A 12,831-nucleotide genomic window follows, 5' to 3' on the forward strand; every position below is an offset into this window, starting at 1 on the left:
TCAATAAACTTGATCAACTGACATATATAGAACATTCTATCCAACAAGAACAGAATACATATTCTTTTTTTTTTTTTAATTTATTTATTTTTGGCTGCGTTGGGTCGTCGTTGCTGCGCGTGGGCTTTCTCTAGCTGTGGCGAGCGGGAGCTACTCTTTGTTGCGGTGCACGGGCTTCTCACTGCAGTGGCTTCCCTTGTTGCAGAGCATGGGGTCTAGGTGCGCAGGCTTCAGTAGTTGTGGCTCCTGGGCTTCTAGAGTGCAGGCTCAGTGTTTGTGGTGCACGGGCTTAGTTGCTCCGCGGCATGTGGGATCTTCCCGGGCCAGGGACAGAACCCGTGTCCCCTGCATTGGCAGGTGGATTCTTAACCACTGTGCCACCAGGGAAGTCCCTACATATTCTTTTAAGGTACACATAGAGGACTTCCCTGGTGGCACAGCGGTTAAGAATCCACCTGCCAATGCAGGGGACACGGGTTCGGTCCCTGGCCCGGGAAGATTCCCACATGCCATGGAGCAACTAAGCCCATGCGCCATAACCACTGAGCCTGTGCTCTAGAGCCACAACTACTGAAGCCCGAGCACCTAGAACCTATGCTCTGCAACAAGAGAAGCCACTGCAATGAGAAGCCCATGTACCACAACAAAGAGTAGCCCCCGCTCCCCACAACTAGAGAAAGCCCGCGTGCAGCAACGAAGACCCAATGCAGCCAAAAATAAATAAATAAAAATAAATTTCTAAAAAAAAAAAAATTAAACTACATTAAAAAATAATAATAAAAGTAAAGTACACATAGAGGGACTTCCCTGGTGGTCCAGTGGGTAAGGCAAGACTCCACGCTCCCAATGCAGGGGGCCCAGGTTCGATCCCTGGTCGGGGAACTAGATCCCACGTGCATGCAGCAACTAAGAGTCTGCATGCCGCAACTAAGAAGACCATGTGCTGCAACAAAGATCCCGTGTGCCGCAACTAAGACCTGGAGCAGCCTAAATAAATAAATAAATAAATATTAAAAAAATAAAGTACACATAGAACACATACTCTTTCTAAAGTGAAAAAAAAAGATTATTTACCAAGATAGACCATATTCTGAGCCACAGAAGAAATACCAATGTATTTAAATTGATTAAAATATGAAAAATTTATTTCTGATCATAATGGAATTAAATTAGAAATCAATTACAGAAAGATATCTTGAAATATCCAAACATTTAAAAACTAAATATCAAACTTCTAATTATCACATGAGTCAAAGAGGAAATCAAAAGGGAATTTAGAAAGTATTTTGAACTGATAAAAATAAAAATACACTTATCAAAATCTGAGGGATTCAGCAAACAGTGCTTAGAGGGAAATTTATAGCACTGAATACCTATATTACAAAAGAAGGAAAATCTTTATTACCCCAGCTTCCACCTTAAGAAACTAGAAAAGGAAGAAAAAATTATACCTAAGGTAAGGAGGAGAAAGGCAATAAAAAGATAAGACCAGAAATCAATGAAAGGAAAACAGAAATAATAAACCTCTAGCTAGATTTATGAGGCAACTTATCAAGTTGCCATAAGAATGAGAAAGGTGATATCACTACAGATGCTACAGATATCAAAGGATAATAAAGAAATTATGAATAATTTTATTTTTTATTATTTTTAGATGAAGTATAGTTGATTTACAATGTTGTGTAATTTTATGTCAATAAATGCAACAACTTACAAGTGGATAAATTCATTGAAAGACACAATCTGCCAAACTTCACTCAAGAAGAAATAGATGACTTGAATTAGCCCTATATCTACTTAAGAGCTTGAACTTAAGCCTTCCCACAAAGAAAACTACTCCTGACTGGCTTCACTGGTAAATTCTACTAAATATTTATGGAAGAAATAATACAAATTCTATAAAAACACTTCCAGATAAGTGCAGAGGAGAGAATATTTATCACATACTACGAAGCCAGTATTACCCTGATACTGAAACCAAAGAAAGACATTATAAGGAAACTGCTGACCAATATCCCTCATGAACATAGATGCAAAAATTCATAACAGTTTTAGTCAACCAAATCCAAAAATACATAAAAAGGATAATACATCATAACCAGGAGAGTTTTATTCCGGGAACACAAGCTTAGTTTAACATTTAAAAATTAACTGATATAATTCACCATACTGACAGACTAAAAAACAGAAAAACCATATGCTTATCTCAATAGATGCAGAAAAAGCATTTTTCCTGATAAAAATTCTAATCAAACTAGTAATAGAAAAGACTTTCTTGACCTAATAAGGTATATTATAGAAAATCTACAACTAACATCATACTTAATGGTGAAAAACTGAAAATTCTTTCCCCCTAAGATCAGTAACAAGGCATGCATGTTTGTTCTCACCATTTCTATTCAATATTATGCTGGCAGTTCTAGCCAGTGCAATAAGTCAAGAAAAAAAATTAAAGGTATACAGATTGGGAAGGAAGAAGAAAAAAATAACTATATTTGCTGACATCATGATTATCTTTGTAGATAATCCTATGGATTCTACAAAAAGAATGTACTAGAACTAATAGGCAAATTTAGCATGAGTTCAGGATACATGATCATAGTGCAAAAATCAATTGTGTTTCCATATATAAGCAATGAAAAATTAGAAATTAAAATTACAAAAGCAATACCATTTACAATAGCATAAAAATATGAAATAGAAATAAATTTGACAAAAGATGTACAATAACTATATAATGATAACTAGAAAACATTGGTGAAAGAAACTAAAGAAGACCTAGAAAGATGGAGAGATATATCATGTTCATGGAACAAAAGACCTGAGATTGTTAAAGCATCAGTCCTCCCCAAATTGATTTATTATCCCAGTTAAAATCCCAACAGGTTTTAAAAAAATAAATTGATGACCTGATTCTGAAATTTATATAGAAATGAAAAAGACTTAGAATAACTAAAACAACTTTGAAAAGAAAGCAGACAAAACCAGAAAACAAAAATAAAGTTGGCGTACTTACACTACTGGATCTCAAAACTTATAAAACTACAGTAGTTAGGACAGTATGGTATTGATGTAAAGATAGACAAATTAATATAACAGAATAGTCAAGAAAGAGTCAAAGGCATATAAGGTAACTTGATTTTCAACAAAGGTACCAAGGTAATTCAATGGGGGGAGAGAATAATCATTTCAACAAATGGTGTTGGAACAATTGAGTAGCCATATGGAAAAATATCAACCTTGATTCTGCATCCTACCAATTAAAAATTAACTCAATGTATCATTGACCAAAACATATAGAATTAAAACTGTAAAATTTCCAGGTATAAATGTACAAGACGATGTTACTTACCTGGGCTTTGTCAAAGATTTTTTTTTTCTGTTTTGTTATATTCATTCATCTGTTTTAAATTTTAGAAGTTTTGTCAAAGATCTTTTTAAAATATGACACAAAAATCATAACTATAATAGAAACATCAATAACTTATATTTCATCAAAATTTAAAACTTTTTCTCTTTGAAGGACACCATTAAAAAATTAAAAGGCAAGCTACAGACTGGGAAAAGATATTTGCAAAATATATCTATGACACAATTCTTATATCTAAAATATGTCAAGAATTATTATAATTCAATAATAACAGAACAAACCAATTTAAAAGTAGGCAAAACATTTAAACAGACATTTCACCAAAGAAGATGTATGGATGGCAAATAAGCACATGAAAAGATGCTCAGCATCATTAATCATTAGATAATTCAAATTAAAACCACAGTGTGATACAATTACATATCTACTAGAATAGCTACCAGCAAAAAGCCTCATAATACCACAAGGATGTGGAGAACTGGAATGCTCATTGACTGCTGGTGGGAATGTAAAATGGTACAACCACTTTGGAATACCCTTTGGCAGTGTCTTAAAAAAAGTTAAACATATGCATATAATATAATTCAGAGCTATTCCATTCCTAAATATTTACCCAAGAAATGAAAGCACATGTCCATAACAAGATGTACATGAGGGGCTTCCCTGGTGGCGCAGTGGTTGAGAATCTGCCTGCCGATGCAGGGGACACGGGTTCGAGCCCTGGTCTGGGAAGATCCCACATGCCGCGGAGCAACTAGGCCCGTGAGCCAAAACTACTGAGCCTGCCCGTCTGGAGCCTGTGCTCCGCAACTAGAGAGGCCGCGATAGTGAGAGGCCCACGCACTGCGATGAAGAGTGGCCCCCGCTTGCCGCAACTGGAGAAAGCCCTCGCACAGAAATGAAGACCCAACACAGCCAAAAATAAATAAATAAAAAAATAAAAATTAAAAAGCTCTTTGTCTTTAAAAAAAAAAAAAAAGGTTATCCCACAAGTTGTTTGTGGAAATATGAAGCATTATTGTCTTAAAAAAAAATTAAAAAGATGTACATGAATGTTCATAACAACTTTATTTGTAGTAGCCAAGAACTGGAAATATCCAACAAGTGACAAGATAAATGGTGTTATAGCCGTACAATGGAGTACTATGCAGAAATAAAAACAACAACAACAACAACAATAACAATTGATAGACCTAACAACATGGACAAATTCAGAATAATTTTGTTGAGTGAAAGAAATCAGACTCAGAAAAAGAAGTCATGTTGTATAAATCCATATGTGTAAAATTCTAGAAAATGAAAATTAATCTATAAGAAAGCAAATCAATGATTGTTTGACAAGGGGTAGTGGTAGGGAAGAACTGGAGAAAAGAATTACAAAGTGACATAAGGAAACTTTTAGGGATGAAGGATTTATTTATTATACTGGTTGTGGTGATGATTTCATGAGTATATGCATATGTCCAAATTCAACAAAGTGTACACTTTGAATATGTACAGTTTATTGTATGTTGATTATGCCTCAGTAAAGCTGTACCAGAACACCTCAATGCATTAAAAAGAAGTCAGACATAGCTGAAGAAAGAATTAGAAAACTGGATCTGAAGATATTATCCACATGTATTAGACTGAGATAAAAAGAGGAACATATTATAAAGAGACTAAGGCTAGTGTAAAGGTCCAACAAACAGAGTTCCAGGAAAATATAATAAGAATGCAAAAGAGCCGGTATTTCTTAGATCCAGGAAACCCAGTGAATTTCAAGCAGCATGTATAAAAAAAAAAGTCTCCCCTAGACACATCATAGTGAAATCATAGTGAAATAGCAGAATACAAAACAGTTGAAAGAGAGAAAGAGAGAGATCTTAAAGTAACCAGAGAGAAAAAAAAAATCACCTATAAAATGAGCAATTAGGGACTTCCCTTGTGGTCCAGTGGTTAAGACACCACGCTCTCAATGCAGGGGGCCCAGGTTCGATCCCTGGTTGGGGAAGTAAGATCCCACATACCGCAACTAAGCAGGTGTGCTGCAACTACTGAGCCTTTGTGCTCTACAGCCCGCGCGCCGCAACTAGAGAAGCCTGCGCACCACACCGAGGAGTCCACATGCTGCAACAAAGAGCCAGCACAGCCATAATACATAATAAATTAATTAATTTTAAAAAATGAGCAATTACACTCATAATTTACTTTGTAAGAGCAACTACGGAAGAGAATATATTGTAAGAATTTCTTCAATGTGCTGAGAGAAGATAGCTATCAACCTAGAAGTCCATGTCCAGTGAAGCTTTATTTCAAGAAAAGGTATTATACAAAGAATATTTCTAGGAAATCAAAACAGAGAAAAGAAATAAAAACAGCCCTCCCTGCTCCCAATAACCTGAGAAAATGTGTCACACAAAGACCCTCACTAAAGGAGATCCTAAAGGATGTACTTTAGCAGAATAAAAAATGAAAAAACCTGAGGTGCAAAAAGGACCATTGAATAAACATATTGGTAAATATGAGGTCACATCTCAGCAAATATGGACTATGGAAAAACATACTATAACAATGTCTAATTTTTGGAGGGAAAATAGACTAGAATAAAAATACTGAGGGACTTTCCTGGTGGTCCAGTGGTTAAGACTCCAAGCTCCCAACGAAGGGGCACAGGTTTGATCCCTGGTCGCAGAACTAAGATCCGGCATGCCGCATGGCACGGCCAAAAAACAAAACAAAACAAAGCAAAAACAAAAATACTGGGCTTATAGTAGAATTAAAATTGTCCAAAGTCCTTGATTATTTAGAGGTAAAGACAGTTACTTCAGACTTTAAGTCAGCATGCTAAACCAGCTAGTGTAATCACTGAAATAATAGACAGTGCATATGCTTTCCAAACAATTAGAGGGAAATGGAAGTAGAAGAAAAAAATCAATTCAAGAGGAGGCAAAGCAAGAAAGAGAAAAAAAAGGAACAGATAGTAACAGGATCTAGAGCGTTTAGAATGGTGCCTGATGTTATCATTTTAATAATTATTATTATTCTTTTATTAAAGAATAATATACACGTATATAATATAATAATTTGTTGTTATTATTATAACTGTTATTTCTGTGTCGATAAACCTCTCTGTGGCATTCAAGACAAGGACCCTTTAACAAGCATGTTCTACTGGTTCTCATAGTTCCTTGATGTTAACAAGTCAATAATACTAATTAAAAGACAGTAATCTGTAGGGATTTAAAAGCTCTATGATTCTCAAGGTTTATAACCTTAGGCCAGTCATTTCCTCATCTATAAAATAAGGCAGTCGGAGGGGTTGGAAGACAAGTTCAAATTGGATGGTTCTGTATTTTTAAATCCTCATTAACCTAAAGAATGAGAAAATCTCCTGACTCAGACCAAAAACAAACAAACAAAAGGGGAGGGGAGGGTGTTCAGAAATAGTTTATTTGGGTGAGTGGCCATCTCGCAACACTCACAACAGACACAAGAAGTTCTGTCCCCACAGAGTAGGAAGCAGTAGGTCTTTTTACCCCATACCAGAACCTGACAAGCTTGGAGGCCACTGACCAGGGACAAAGGAAAGCCCCCACTCAGAAGAGACTTGTCAAAGTTACCCTTCCCGGCCAGGATGGAAGGGATTCCAGAGGCTCTCAGAGGAGCCAGCAGGCTCAGAGCTCTGCACCAAAGCACTGGGGTTGGGCTGCCAGACAGCAAGAAGCTATCAAACAAACCCACTCTCCTTACCCCTAATTACAAAAGACTTTTCAAATGCACCCTTGTCGTCTGAAAGCCTTGATTGTTGAACTTCTTGAATCCCCCTACCTGTCATCCTCCTAATTCACAGATGCAAATGCCTACCCTTTATGCATTTTACATACACTGTGATACGATGATGCACTTCAGATCTAGGTGTTGCCAAGGGAACTCAGGTATCAAAGATAACTGGCTCAGCTTCCAAAGGTAAACCAGGCCTGTGTGATGGATGCTGAGGGAGGAGGGCAGAGAGCCTCTTGGGAAGTTCCCTTGAATTTAGGTGTGGTGTGATTCCTTCTGTTCCCAAGAATGGTTTTATCTAATCTACCTTGAAACTGCCCCACTGACTGACTGCTTTATCACTAAAAAATCTACTGAACTAAAGTTCCTCCTCTGCAGCTTTTGAAGATGGAATCTGCCCTGTCTGAAAGCAGTGTCATAAGCAAAATAGTATGTGTACAAGGATGTTCACCAGAGCACTGTTTAAAATTTTGGAATATCAGTAAAAACCCATCAGCAGAGTTGTGGGCAATATATTGTAAAGCTAGGAATTCGACATGTAGCAAAGCAAGTCACTGAGTGGTATATAAAGTATGATTCCATTGTGATAAAAATCAATGGTAACAATAATAATTTTAGTATATGTAGGGAAAAAATTGGAGGAATGTGGGCCAAAATGTTAACAATGATACTTGGGGATGGGGTGAAGTGGGATGGAATTTGGGAGATTTCGAGATTTCGCTGTATGTGCTGTGTTTATAATGTTTCAGTTTTATATAACTTTGTATTCCTTTTGGATCAAAACAAGAGAAGAAGTGAGGAAGGAAGGAAAGACGGAAGGAAAGAAAGGCAGTGTTAGAAACACTTCATTCCTTGGACCCCTGGGTCTTGATGTTGTACCCTTTCCTTAGCCAAGATGAGGATTGGTGCTGAGTTGCTTTCACGGTCAAATGCTTTTTCCTCAAGACAGAGGCACTCTATTTCCATAGTTGCAGATTTTATTCCACAGAACGCAACAGCAGCTTATTGCCTTCACTCATTTGCAATGGCTCTGTTCTCAACAGGACATGTTGTACCAGTAGGCATTTATATATTAGAATACATGTAGTATTTGACCACTGAGTTTGAAATTTATTTATATATCACTTTTGGTTAAACTGATAAAGTCATTTTTTTCTATTTTAGAGTTTACTTTTTAAAAAAGTACTCAATTTATGAGGATATTTATTGCAACAGAAAGAATGGAGAATTTCAAGGTGCTGAGATTAAAATCTGATGTAGGGGCTTCCCTGGTGGTGCTGTGGTTAAGAATCCTCCTGCCAATTCAGGGGACACGGGTTCGAGCCCTGGTCCGGGAAGTTCCCACATGCCATGGAGCAGCGAAGCCCACGAGCCACAACTACTGAGCTGTGCGCCATAACTACTGAAGCCCACATGTCTAGAGCCCGTGCTTTACAACAAGAGAAGCCATCACAATGAGAAGCCTGTGCATCGCAATGAAGAGTAGCCCCCGCTCACTGCAACTAGAGAAAGCCTGTGCGCAGCAACGAAGACCCAATGCAGCCAAAAAAATGAATAAATAAAATAAATTTATAAAATCTGATGTAGACTACCCATTCAAAACTTTAAGGTTCCTATGGCTCTTTAAATTTTAAACATGTCTATACATGCACAACTGGAAATTCTGACCCCAAATATTGCCTCAGTTTACTGGATGTTTCCAGGAAAAATATAAGTTCTTTTACTTCATGTCTAGAGACCCAGCCTAACAAAACTTGGCATATTTTCGTAGGTTTTTTTTGTTTGCAATTTATTTCATTCATTCACTCATTCAATACATATCTATTATTATCAACATTAAAAAAGAATAGCTTACATTTAATAGGTATATACTACTTGCTGGTAGTTAACACAAGCTAGCATTTAATTCCCATTTATTACCTGCTGCTTTTAATGCCTTCTTTTTGCCTGGCATTGGAGAGGATACAAAGATGACCTGGACCCTGAAGGTATATAGATGATCCAAATATGGCTCTGTGCTCAAAAGGAGGGTCAGCTACTAGGTTATGCCGTTGCTAGACTGAATAAATGACTTCCCACCAAGGAAATCGAGAAAGCTTCATGAGAGAGATGGCATTACATTTGAGTCTTTAAGCAAAGGATTTGGTTATCTGGAGAAGAGGGAGGAGGGACATTCCAGATAAGGCAGAGATGGGAATGTGCAGGCTCCTGGGTGTACTGGGGCTCAGGTTTGTGGTACATGAAGGGGAGACACAGGAAAGAAGGCTAGAGGGGCAGATGCCAAGGGTATTCCACTAATGAGGGCCAGTGAATCATTTATCCCAACATCTTCATTTTAGAGATGAAGGCACTAAAGCCCACAGAGAAAGGAAGTCTCCTCAGTTATTCAGTAGTAGGGATGGAATTAAACCTCAGGCTCTCTTGGTTCCCACATTTGTGCTTCCAGTTAGCCTGGGACAGATCAAGGACTGCCTAAAATGGTAGGCTAAAGCTTGGTGGTCATCTCAACGCAGAGGGGAGTCGCTGAAAGTTTTGAGGAAGATGTGAGTAGCAAAGGCGAGACAGGGGCTAAGATGATTTGAAGGTTTCTAGGCTAAGAGACTGGGAATCTGGAAATTATATTTTGGTAACTCCAATTTCATATCACAGGGTCTCTGTTAACACAGAATTAGATCTAGAAAAACACTGCTTAGTTCAATTTAAAACAATCAGTTGATCCCCCCAAAAAATCAGTTGTTTGATTGAATGTAAAGTAACTATTTGATTGAATGTAACCTCTTTAAAAAAGTCATGTCTTTAGACACAGATTCTAGTTTAAGAGTATGTTAAGGATGGTTGGAGAAAGTGGGTCCAATCTGTAATGGGTGTCAGGTACTCAATATGCCTCCTCTGAGTATTTGTTTCTTCCCTTGAGAGATGAAGACTGTCACTTGAGTCCACACCACCATATACCTTGTATTCTCTTTACATTTGAAAAAGAAATCAAATATTGACTCCTTTTTTGGAATTCTTTACTAGAGGCTTATTTTAGTTACATTTAAATTTTACTCTCCTCACTAGCAGCATCTCCTGGCACCACATAGGATAGCAACAGAGATCAATAAAAGAGGTTTTGGCCACAGACACACAAAGCCTCCCAGTCAGCAGCAGGAGTCTCATTCCCCTCACCTGTAGAATTACAGGCCAGAGATGCACCTCACGATCACTGACGCTCTCAAGGGGAGGCAAAGAGCAGAGTCAGACTGTCTGGGTTTCAATTCCAGCTCTGCCACTCGTGAGTCGTGAGATCTTGGGCAAGTCATTCAATGTTTCTGTAGCTGATTCTCATCTGTAAAATGGAGCTAGCTAATGATAACTCATCCCGGGTTTGTGCTGGTTGTGAGAATTGCTAGGCAATGGGCTAGTGTAGTTGACCACAGTGCCAGGCATGTTGAAAGCATCTTTTCAACGTTAAGCTATATGAATTGGCTCACCCACACCTCAGGACAGACAAACCGCTCAGAAAACAGCATTCCTGATAGGAGTTGTTGGTTCCCAAGTTGTAGCACCGTGCCCTTATTTTAGATAAACTCTAGAACTGAAAATATAACAAAACCACTTCACAGTTTATGTCTCCAGGGTCAATTGTTTTGAGAGCATTACTAAGAGCCTTTAAGGAAGATGTAATTTCCACATCTTTGATTCATGTAAAACTATCCGCCCCAAACCAAAACTGACTCTCTCTCTCTCTCTCTCCCATTCTGGCCTGCTTCCCAGCTGTTCACATTCCCTCCGGGATTGTCAGAAGCTCCCCTTGCTCCGCAGGAGCCAAAGAAAAGTAAACATCTCGGTCAGGCAGGCACCCCACCCATCATTTTATTTTCCTAAATCACTCCTTTAGCTAATATTTCTGTGACAGACACGCGACGCATCTGGCTCCAACCAAATATTTTCAGTCACTCGGATTCCAAGGTAAATATTTGCCAGTTCGATTGCAGTAACATTGGTAGCCTGAAGCCGGGCGTCATCAATCAACTTTCAATCAGGGCCCGCGCAGCCTTAAGGGTGTAGCGGCCCCGCCCTTTCCCGTGAGCCCCCGCGCGGCCCCTGCCCCGCGCTTCCTGTCCTGCGTGCTGGGGGCTGGATCTTTCCTGAGGCCTGTGCCGGCGAAGCGCAGGGAGGAAGGGTGGCCGGTGTGCTGAGTTGCTTCGTTCTCAGAGGTCGTTTCTTTTTCACGAGGTGTTGCTTTTTACCTACACTCCACGACTTGTCGAAGGGTGTTGGTTGTGGCCATTTGGAAGTGTCGAGACACACCAGGGAAGTGTTAGGAAGTCTTTGAGGACGCGTGGTGATAGACGTGATTTGAGGTGGAAGGGCCGGGGAGATGCCTCCTAAAGCCTGTTGCTATTACTTAAATTGCTGCCTTAAGAGACTCCTAACATGGGCCCTAGGCTTTTGAGCTAAATGAATAAACTGGGCTTTGTGCTCTATCAAGTCATTTGCACTTCAGTGAGAAAGCCTTTTCTTAAAGAGGTGCATTTTATGCAGGAAGAATAATAAAGGAGGAATGAGGAGACAGGAAAATGGGGGGGGGGAGGGGCGGGTAGGGTGGGTGTGTATTAGAAGCAAACTTCCTGCCTCATTCTGTGGCTGGGCTTCCTAATCTTTTGGGGGTCCTTTTGAGACTCAATGAAAGGTAAGGACCCTTTGCTGTGTGGCCGCTGTGTTCATGCCAGGGGTTTCCCCCAGAAGTCGGGGCGGGGGGGTGCTTTTCCTTCCATCCCTGTGCCACAGGGTGGCCTTGCCCTGCCCTGCTCCCGCCCCAGGGCAGCGTCTCCTGCCTGAGCCCGCCCTGCGCAGGAGCCTGCCTGAGAGCACACCCTCGCCCTTCCTTGTGTTGCCAACTTATTAACAACAAATAAGCCAATTAAATGGGAACGAAATCTTTTCCCCAGGAAATGATCTGTGAACACAGTGTTTTGCCTATAATCTGAGGAGATTCGTGAATCCCCAGAACCCATCCACATACTCCCTTGGGGGAGCCGTCCACCCCAGGTCAGGAAACCTTAGATTTTAGGTATAGCATGCTCTGGGCCTGAGGACAGGGACGTTCCTTGTCTTGCCCAGGGGCCGGACTAGGGTGCAGAAAGTAAGGCATTCCCCATGGGCACAAAATTTAAGGGGGGGGGCATAAAAAAGGTCAGAAATGAAGATAAATAATGTTTTAATGCAATATGATGAACAATCAAATGTGCAAACTACGGCTATGGCTTGTCACCTTCTTTTGTAAACAAAATTTTATTGGAACCAGGGTTCCAATAGGATGAGATGGGTGAGGCAGGTTTGCACAAGTGCAGGGTCCAATTCTGTCTTTATTTAAAATTTTGATATTGTGTATTTTGTTCATGAATTTTAAATTTTTTAAATAGTGCATTAAAAATATTATTTGTTTCGAATGCTGAGTTTTTTGTGCTCCTCCCTTTAATCTGGCACCTGACACTAGTGCCTCCTTTGCCTTACCCTAGCCCCAGCCCTGCTGTGTCCAAGATTCTGTTCAACCAGAAATCATATGTAAGTGGGTACTTGTGTGCTAGGCCCTTGAGCATCCACATTTCCAGACAGCAGGGGTAGTGGGAAAAACTCTGATTTGTCAAGAGGATCGAGGTCTAGTCTTGGCTCTGCCATGTCTTGCTAGATGACCTTGGCCAGGTCAGTTAACT

The 12,831-nt window shown here is 39.6% G+C and overlaps 1 long non-coding RNA gene across 3 annotated transcripts in view; it reads left to right on the top strand.

Moving 5' to 3' along the window:
• The first annotated feature begins 202 nt into the window (after positions 1 to 202).
• Positions 203 to 12,831, top strand: part of LOC309626369 — a 135,142-nt gene continuing 122,513 nt past the window's right edge. For all 3 annotated transcript variants that reach the window (XR_014243144.1, XR_014243145.1, XR_014243146.1), the window contains exon 1: positions 203 to 11,807. This is a non-coding gene — a long non-coding RNA (uncharacterized lncRNA). The remainder of the gene's footprint in view (positions 11,808 to 12,831) is intronic.

This window comes from Balaenoptera borealis (genome assembly GCF_965194805.1).
Source record: "Balaenoptera borealis genome assembly, chromosome: 1".
In the NCBI taxonomy this organism is placed as follows: Eukaryota; Metazoa; Chordata; class Mammalia; order Artiodactyla; family Balaenopteridae; genus Balaenoptera; species Balaenoptera borealis.